This window comes from Chelon labrosus (genome assembly GCF_963514085.1).
Source record: "Chelon labrosus genome assembly, chromosome: 17".
NCBI classification, from domain to species: domain Eukaryota; kingdom Metazoa; phylum Chordata; class Actinopteri; order Mugiliformes; family Mugilidae; genus Chelon; species Chelon labrosus.
Genome location: NC_140350.1, coordinates 12,191,770 through 12,201,055, shown reverse-complemented (window position 1 = coordinate 12,201,055; position 9,286 = coordinate 12,191,770). Strand labels below are relative to the sequence as shown.

The 9,286-nt window shown below is 40.4% G+C and overlaps 1 protein-coding gene across 1 annotated transcript in view; it reads right to left on the bottom strand.

The window, feature by feature from the left end:
* Positions 1-1,707: 1,707 nt before the first annotated feature.
* grik1a (glutamate receptor, ionotropic, kainate 1a) overlaps positions 1,708-9,286 on the bottom strand; it is a 211,024-nt gene continuing 203,445 nt past the window's right edge. The window contains exon 18 of the mRNA XM_084564465.1: positions 1,708-1,717. The gene's annotated coding sequence lies outside the window, so the exon portion shown is untranslated. The remainder of the gene's footprint in view (positions 1,718-9,286) is intronic.

Here is a 9,286-nt window from a genome sequence, read left to right as displayed (position 1 = left end):
TTTTCTACATTATCAACAAGAAACCAGGATCTGGCGTGCCTTTTTTTTCAGGCATGTCTTTTAAATATATGGGATCAAAATCAGATTATATACCGTAACATATTAGCATTTCATGATCCATTGTAAAATAAATAAACATATCTCTAAGTCGAGATTTAACACACTTGGCTAGCAAACCAATCTTGAGCACGATCAGCTATTCTGATGGTATTCAAGAGGACAAATGTCACACAGCATTATCCATTTCTGCACGTCGTTTGCATTACTGCATTAATCATGCATGTGTTATGAAGCCGGCACCATCAAGGGCAACTTTAATCAAACACAAGAGAGGGGCAGAGGTGGAACATTGAGCTGGATGAAGGACAAAAACAAAATGCCATTCATTAGTGTCACAGCTGATAAAATTAAATTTAAATCAAGCCTAAGCACATCACTAATATGTGATTTAAATAAGTCCTTTACCTGCAATGTATTTAGTGATATGCGGGATTTCTAAAATTGGATGATTCAAACTTTTATTTCAAATTACTAGGTAATATCTTAAAGGGGAACTACTGTTTTTTACAACCTGGACCTTATTTCTTGCATAAAATACAATTGTTTACTCACCCATGTAACTTTTGTGTAATTTGTAGATGTTCGGACAATTTTTAGATCTGCGTATATCCATATAGTGGGTGTGACTGGGGCACCGAAACGCAGCCTCTAAATAACGCATTATCTGCTGCGAAACTTGTTCATTTCACCAATATTTTGTTATCGTACGCTAGTGCTATTCCCCTTTGAGTCTGGAGTTACCTGTTATCATCATCCGGGGTCTGTAGGTCAATCTACAGACCCCGGATGATGTTGTCTTCTGACCTGGATGATGTCATCTCTGAGCGCTGCACGCACCTGCGACGGTCGACTTGTTTACCTGTAATTTGCTAATGCCATGGTTCATCCACAACCTCAGAATCGGAAAAAATATTCAGCCATGTTGCAAAAAACTAGCAGTATACAGCGTTTCGGTGCCCCAGTCACTCCCAATATATCAATATACACAGATCTAAATATCTCCCGAACGACTACAAATTACACATATTTTATGCCAGAAATAAGGTCCAGGTTGTAAAAAACAGTAGTTCCCCTTTAAATACTTTTCGGCAGGTGTTAAAATGTGAGACGCCTGGACCTTCCATTGACTCTTGAATATTATGATGTGCTGCACTAATGGAGGCAAAGTAAAGCAGGATTAAACATATTCTGTAAGTAGGTTATTATACTAACGATTTATTTATTTTTTGCTGACTATAAAACCTCGATTTAAATTGTTTTGATGGCTAAATCCTACTTTGACAAAGGGGTCAGGTTGTCAGCTAATCAGGAACATTGTGGGAAGAAATGTGATCGTTAGCTGAAGTAGTTACAGGTTACGGTTCAGGTGACTGAACTCAGTGATTCTCATTGTGCCCGAGCCATTAAACTCCCGTTGCAGTTTTCTCTCTCCCTCTGTTCAACTTGCATAACTCGCATCCATATTTCCATTTTATCAGAGGAGCTTTAATGAACAGATCTCAGATTACTGTTTGATGTTGTCTTTAATCCTTCCAGTCAGGCAACTGAGACACCTTCTGGACTGCCTCTGCCGAGCAGATTTGGATCAGGAGAGCTGGGACGGCCTGCCAGTCAGCACAGTGAGTCTTCGAGTCTCCGACTCCATTCAGGGAACAGCCTATTAACTAAACTACATTTATCTGTAGAGCATCACAAAATGGAGCTCTGCTACTTAGAGAGAGCATGCCATTTGAAAACTCATAAATTGCGTTTGTCATATTTGACCCTGAAACATGTGGAGGAACTCCCAATTTGCTGTATCTGTGATAGAAACAGGAGAGAAATCCATTATTTATTTCGCAAGTGTTTTCAGTGCTGGCTTTGCAGACGTGAAGACGGTCTCACAGATCTACATACATCCCTGTGGCACTTAGCATTGCGACAAAGTAAATGGAAAAATAATGATATCATAATTACTATCCATTTACAGAATAATTGGCATGGATAGATGGAAAGAAGAAGAAGCATCTGCAGTCATTTAGTGAATGTAATCATTTACTGTGTTAACAACACTTAAAAAAACATGAAACAATAAAGTATCATTAGACGTGGATAGTTCAAAATGAGTGCCACACAATGACATGAATAAACACACGTCGTGTTTAGCTTTTATTAGCAATAACACAAACTTTAGTTAACTAAATACGCCACCCACAATATGCATCAGTACCATTTAATGAATCAGGAATCAGGAGGCAAAGCCTGCCGCTGACATTCATTTTCTACTCTATTAAATTTAAATTTAGCTATCCATAATCAAACGTGATAATGCATTAGACAAAATCATACATCAGTGTTTACTTTTTTTGTTCTGCAATCTATATGATATCCAGTTCTTATTCTTTTACATTTGCATGACTATTAACATTCAGTAGCTTCAACAGCCGCTGTACACTATAATAAATAGTCTGCAGTCGGTTAATTTATTGACTATTAAACGAGCCGCAGCAGCAGCAGCAACAGCAGCAGTGTTATCATTTTCAAGCTAAATTACACAAGGCTGCCAGGTCAGAACTCACACATAAATTCCTCTCTCAACGTCCTTCTTAAGAAAATGCTTGTGCAGAGAAAGTAGGAGAATAGAAAAAACAATGGCAATGGCAAAAAAAAGAAAAAGGAAAGAAAGATTGAGAAGCAATTTTACATCCTTGGTGTAAAATCAAAGGCATCCCATGTACAAAAAAGACTGCTAAAAGTAAGTAATATGACTCTTAATCGACATATTGACGTCAATTATGAATTAAAAAGTCCTCATGCAAAATTAGGTACTTCACTCTGACCAAAAAGGGGCTAAGTCGTGTGCATTAGATCTGAAGAGCTGTGCAGAAAAACCAAATGCCCTTCATGCATACCACTTTAAAAATTTCATCTTGGTCTTCAATCTGAAAAGTGTGCAGAGGGCAAAAGGGCAAGGTCTAAATTAAAGCTTGCTCAACCAATTATGAGCTCCCTGCCTATTTCTGTTTCAGATAAAGTTGATCATCCGGGCCAAAAATGCACAAACTCACCTCGCCGGGGTCACCGATAACAGAAAATCTTATCCATGCTTTAATTCTAAAAACTTTGGAGATAAATTACATTATTATTCAGTTCACATATTGGCCAATGCGTTATATGACATACTGTCGTATGCGCATGTAGGAGTCTAAGGTCTATGGGAGAATCATTAATTGAGGAACAGAATACTGTATTCATGCCAAAACATCTTTTGTGTGGACATACACATTGTGTGTAAGCGTCACGTTAGTCTTTATTTATAGCACCGTATACAATTTTCAGTCAAGTCACACTTTGCTTTTTGTCCATTTAATTAATTCACATCCCAGTGTATGATAAATGTGCTTGCACAAGAGCAGTAGTGCTAGATGACAGTCATTGTAGTGAAATATTCCTGTGACCTTGGAAAGAATCATGTAAAGATGAATATGTAAATCAAGGCCTCCTTCAAGAAGAATGCACAGTGGAAGCAGAAGGGGAGGATTCAAAGGTAAGGAAGGGGAAGGGGAAGGGAGGGAGGTGATTATCGAAGAAACAAGGCTATATGTGGACAGGAACATAATCTGTGCATCACTTAAATTACATTTAAAATACTTTTGAATATACTGATTGCAGTTGTTGATTATTAACAGTTCTATTCTTTATGTATTGTGTGAGAGGCACAGCAGCCTATTTGTGGGACGCCAGTGCTTTGTCACGCAAGACCCCTTTATACATTTTCTAAGGAACTTTGTCCAAGGGCACATGAGGTCTTAGCCCTTCACAGCAGGATAAGGGCGCATCCCGTCTCTCAGCCATTGTGCGCACGCTTTCCACTCTGTCACAGGCGAACACATTCACACGCGCAATCACACCTACAATTTAGAGCTCCCATTTCACCTGACCTTCGTGTCACCGGGCTTTGGGATTCAAATAGTGCACCTGGCGAAAAATCGGCACACACAGGACCAAAAACTCTCTGCCACCATCCTCGCTGTGAGGTAAGCATGTGAGAAGAGCGAAAGTGTTTAATGACGGGTGCAACTTACTATTGTCTGTAAATTGCACCTGCAAATTGCACAGGAACTGCAATAAAAAAGAGTAGCCTCAGCAGCTACAAGAGGTACTGTCTTGTCTCCAAACGGATCCTTGATTATTTTTCGCCTCATGTAAATGGCTGTACGAGTCGTTACTTTCTCAATGGGGTAGATATAATATAAGTGGTCCTAAATACCAATTAAATCCCGAGTCCAAAAACATTAGAAGGTGCATACATATACGTGCAGTTAATGATGGAATTGGAGAATGACTCAGCAATTCACAAGCAGAATAAGGCTTTAGTAGCGGAAATACGACCCAGGTTTTATCTGCATTCACAAAGACAAGACCTCCGGTATATCCAGGAGTAACGTGGATCGTATTGGATGGCAGCTGAGACCGCTGACTTATGCAGAATTATGCAGTGACAAAACGGACTGAGAAGAAAATGAAAATTGGAATACCTAATCTCCCCACTGAACGCTCAGCCTGATTCACAGGAGCACCACAGATTGGCTGCTCTACAGTTTCGGTTTGTTTATGACTGTTGATTTTAGTTACAGAGATGGGCAGGTGTCTGTTGTCATGACAACCATTGGGCAGTATACTGGAGGGTCTCGTCAGCTATCAACTGTCTTCAGGCTCCCACGGCCCCCAGCAAAGAGCAGACGTTGGACTCTCGGAGCAGCAGCTTGTCAGTGTACTTCTGCCAGTTTCAAAGTCCAGTAATTAAAGGGGTTTGAAGTTGAGCATTACTGCAGCCGCGATTGTTTTGCTTCAGTGGCAGAAGAGGAGCTTGTTGGCAGCGGGACACAAGCTGTAATATGGATAAGGCCGTTCAGACTCATTGGTTTGGCCGAGCCCGGCTCTAAGACAATATTTAATAAGTGGCTGTTAAGATTTAACTATATAGTCAACAGGAAAGGATACATGCAGAGAGTCAAAAAGTAGTATAACAGTAATTCTAGCCATCTATTGCTGTTGTAAAGGTCATACTTCTTGTCACTGTCACAGCTCAGACTTCCTCAAAGGTACGGACACAGCAAACATGACAGTCACGTCGCCTGTGTCTGGACCAAAAACTTGAACACACAGCAAAGACTGCAGTCATTGACCATCTGGCACATACCTTCTCTGCCTGCGTGAAAGGAAATTATTCTGCAAACCTGCAGTTTTTCATTCTCAGATCAGGGGTGTCAAACATAAGGCCCGCTTGCCAAAACTGGCCCACCAGAGGGTCCAATCTGGCTCGCAAGATGAATTTGCAAAGTGCGAAAACTGCATAGAAGAACGGAACTTTTCAACAAAAGTAAGTGATGATCCTAATTTGTCCACTGTTTTAGTAAAGGTTCATTTACGGTACGGGACTAGACACCGTAATCTACGCACGTAGCCTACAACGTTGTGAGCCATTTATACTTGTGAGCTTGTCAGTCTGGCCCGCTCTGTAAAAACACCACCCAAACGCTAGTCGGCGCTGTGTCTTTTTTGCCAGTCGGGTTAATTTTTGTTTCTACTTCCTGCTTCACTTTCCACTTCCTGCTTTACTTTCAGCAATGGCGACGGAAACTTTCGCTGAAATTTTGCCGAAGAAGAGTCATACAAATGTTTGTATCTCCGAACCTTTTCCTTGATGTGTTCCATCTTCATCACAATCAAATCAAATACAAAAGCGGAAACACACTACTACCAAGCGAGTCAATCGCAGCTCTTAAGGTTTGTGTCGCCACGCCGCGTAGTTACATTTCTGGGGAGGTGCACATCAGGCTATGCCGTTAGGATCTGTGCAGGGTCTGGGCTATTTCTGTAGCTACGGCGTCAATTTGACGCAGAAGCCTAAACCGCCTATAAGTGTTGTGAACGTAACGCGACACTGAGACCGAGAACTAAACAACAGATGGCAGCAATGCCCTGAAATTCCAATGTTTCCTAAAAGAATAGTCCTTTGTGCTAAAACAAAGGAAAAAAATTGAAGTTCTCTTTATTCATAGGTTATTATGCTATTATCTTACTGGTCCGACTTGGGTGCATGCTTTTTCGATTCAATGTGTGGCAACCATATAAAACTTGGCATCTTTGGTATGAATTTTGATTTAGTGTAGACACTGTACAACATTGAGGAAGAGCTGGCACAAGCTAAACCACAAGCATAATGGAATTCCATATGAAAAGCGCATTTCCGAGCAAAGTTTGCCTCGTCACGTATCATTGTATGACGTTAAGTGACACATGAGAAGGTCAGGGGTAGTCAGCTGCTCATCCAGACATGGTGTGAAATGGCAAGCGAAAACCTAAAAATATGTAACACGCGACATGGCGGTTACATAAATAAGTTATCTCTGAGTAACAGTGACGATTGTTTGGTTGAATTTAGTTCATTTAAAAAGCTGACATGCTGCAGAACAACGGCGAGTATGCAAAGGATTTCTGTAAATTGTCATAAATGTAAGAAGAGAAATTCCAACAACAGTTTTATACTTTGTTATAGAAAATACAAAATCACGGCAGAATAGTCTTTTTTGAACAGATAAATGTGTTGCTCCAGAATATAAAACCCAGAGTCCTTTGATCCCTTTTCCTTTGAAAGAGACTGCTGTGTTCCTCTCAGCAGGAAACTATCTGGCATTCTGTTTCTGTCTTAAATGTGAAGGGGTCCATGTGTCAAAAGGGCACGCGGGTTTAGAGCATGTGTTTTCTAACTCTTACAATTGGGGCATATTTATTTATTTATTTTTCTGTGTGTCCTCTACAGTCAGTCTCTTACTCCGAAACTTTCTCAGTAAAGACCCATCTATGTGGTATTTACCTCATAATACCGGCCATGGTGATATATGGAGTAGATATGTGCAATTTAATAAAATACGGTCCTCTAATCTCTGTTTCAATATGAAATGGAATGGCATCATATTGTTTCTTAGTGAAATTAATACATGGATTAACCAACTTAATCTAACACGTGGATTATCTTTGTTAATCCATGCATTAGGTGCAAATTAAAGTCCCCCCCCCCCCCCCCCCTTTTTTTTTTTTTTTACACATTAAATGTTAATCAGAATTATTAAATTATTAAAGGCAACTGTTAAGCCCTGGGAGGAAAATTGAAGGGCTGCTGGGTGACAAAGACATCAGCTTGAAATATGAGATTAAACTCTTTGCTGATCTGTTGAACTTGTGATATTCACTGTGGCTAGCTGCCACGGACGCTGCAGCGCGGAGAGGGCACATTCATCTTTTTTAGGGTGTGGAGTTTTGAAACAACAAATAGTGGAACTAAATTGTAATACTTGCTGTGGTGATCACTTTAAAATCAGCTGACCTAATCTTTGGCAGCGTATTGTTATTGAGAGGCTGCATTTTAATGAACACACCGGATGGATGGTGCCATATGGGGCTTTTAATACTTATTAAACTATTACATGTGGGGAAAGTTATATATGACAAAATATTATGCATCCATCTTAATGTCTTCTCCCTCTTATAACTCATTATAACGATGTCTGCTTTAAGTTTGAGAAGGAGTGGAAGCCCCCATCTGGATATTATCTCCTGCAATTATTCATCAGGAGCAAGCTGCAGTTTCTGTTAACCACACCCTCCTTTTCTTAATCAGAGCCTTTGCCTCTGGTGCTGGATCGCCTCCAGCCACTTGTCCGTGTCTTGCCGTCTGCTAAAAAATCTAATCTGCATTTACTCTCCCAAGTGCTTATTCTGTCCGCCAGTTCTTTCCCCTCACACACATACAGTACTGTGTGGAGGGGATGTAAGAAAATGGTGTGGCGTTTAATGTATGTCGGAGATTTTGGGGACAAACAAGAGACTAAAATTCAAAAGTGAAGGTTTATCTTTCCACAAGCGCAGCAAGCATGCCTAACGCAACCCAACTTACATGCCCTTTAACGTTCCAAGCTGCTTGCCCCAATTTAAATCCTCACCTTTTCAAAAAGTAACGGCGGCAGCGCGCGTTCCCGATCAAAATACCTATCCAAATTTTCCACCCCTTAAGAGAGCCAGGCATGCACCGCAAGCGCAAAGCAGCAGGGCCTGATGGCATCAGGGAATTAAAAGTTTGCACCACCAGCTGGAAAGAGTCCTCTAACTCCATTTCAACCTAATTCTAAACCTTAAGAAGGGTGCCTCATCAACAGAAAAGTAACCCTAAAACATTTGACATCCTTGTCTACGAAGAAAAATGTGTGATATTTACAGAATATGCAACACAACTGCTGTGAATTTCTTGTTGTTGATTTCACAAATGCATGAATAAGCAAATCCACCAAAGTATGATATATCAATTTTATTTTCCATAACACTGTGTTTGAGGAGAACTGTACACATAATGCATATCTTTTTTTTCTTTTCTTTTTTTTTTTTTTTACACACAGTTCATTTCAAGGAGACTCAGTGTCACGACCAAGTCTTTTGAGCGTTGAAATTTCATTACATTCCACAGATTTCCCTTTGGTTACTCAGACCGTCATCCCCTGGGCGTCCGGGCCCAGCCCTGTTTATGTGACTTGTTGTCATTGAACATTGGCCATAAACAACATCAGACAAGCATGCACATTCACGCACCCTCTGGAACAGGGGACATTTATCATGACACGAGTAGTCAAGTGGCTAAATGCCTGAAATGCAAATTCAGTTCAACAGTTTCAATTTGTTTAATCTGGTGCCTCTTTACACCAAAGGAAAAAAACAAAAGTAATAAAGCATTACAAATACTTCTTTTTCTTCACAAAGCAAATTTCTGACATTTAAGACACACACAGTTTTCACATTTAGTTAGTTACAAACCCTGTTTATGAATGCCACACCCTTTGCACGGATGTACCGGTAACAGCATCAGGTCTGTATGAACAGGACGTCCTGCGTAACATGTGATGCAGTTCATGACTCAGAGATTTCAGGCGGCAGCCGAACGGAACCTGCAACCTGTGTCTAATGAGCCTCACGCAATTAAGTGGCCACAGGATGTTAATGTTAATCAGTTGAGACGCACTTGTGCTTTGCAGAAGTTTTAATGGCCTTGTTATGTCACAGTTTAGAAAAAGTGTAATCTCTACAGGGAGTGCATGCGCCACTACTTTTCTTTTCTTGTGTGTGAAGTTCTCTCAATGTATTTCTTATGGCGAGGTACTGTAAGTGCATTCAGTTATGTTCCCAAGGCTTACTT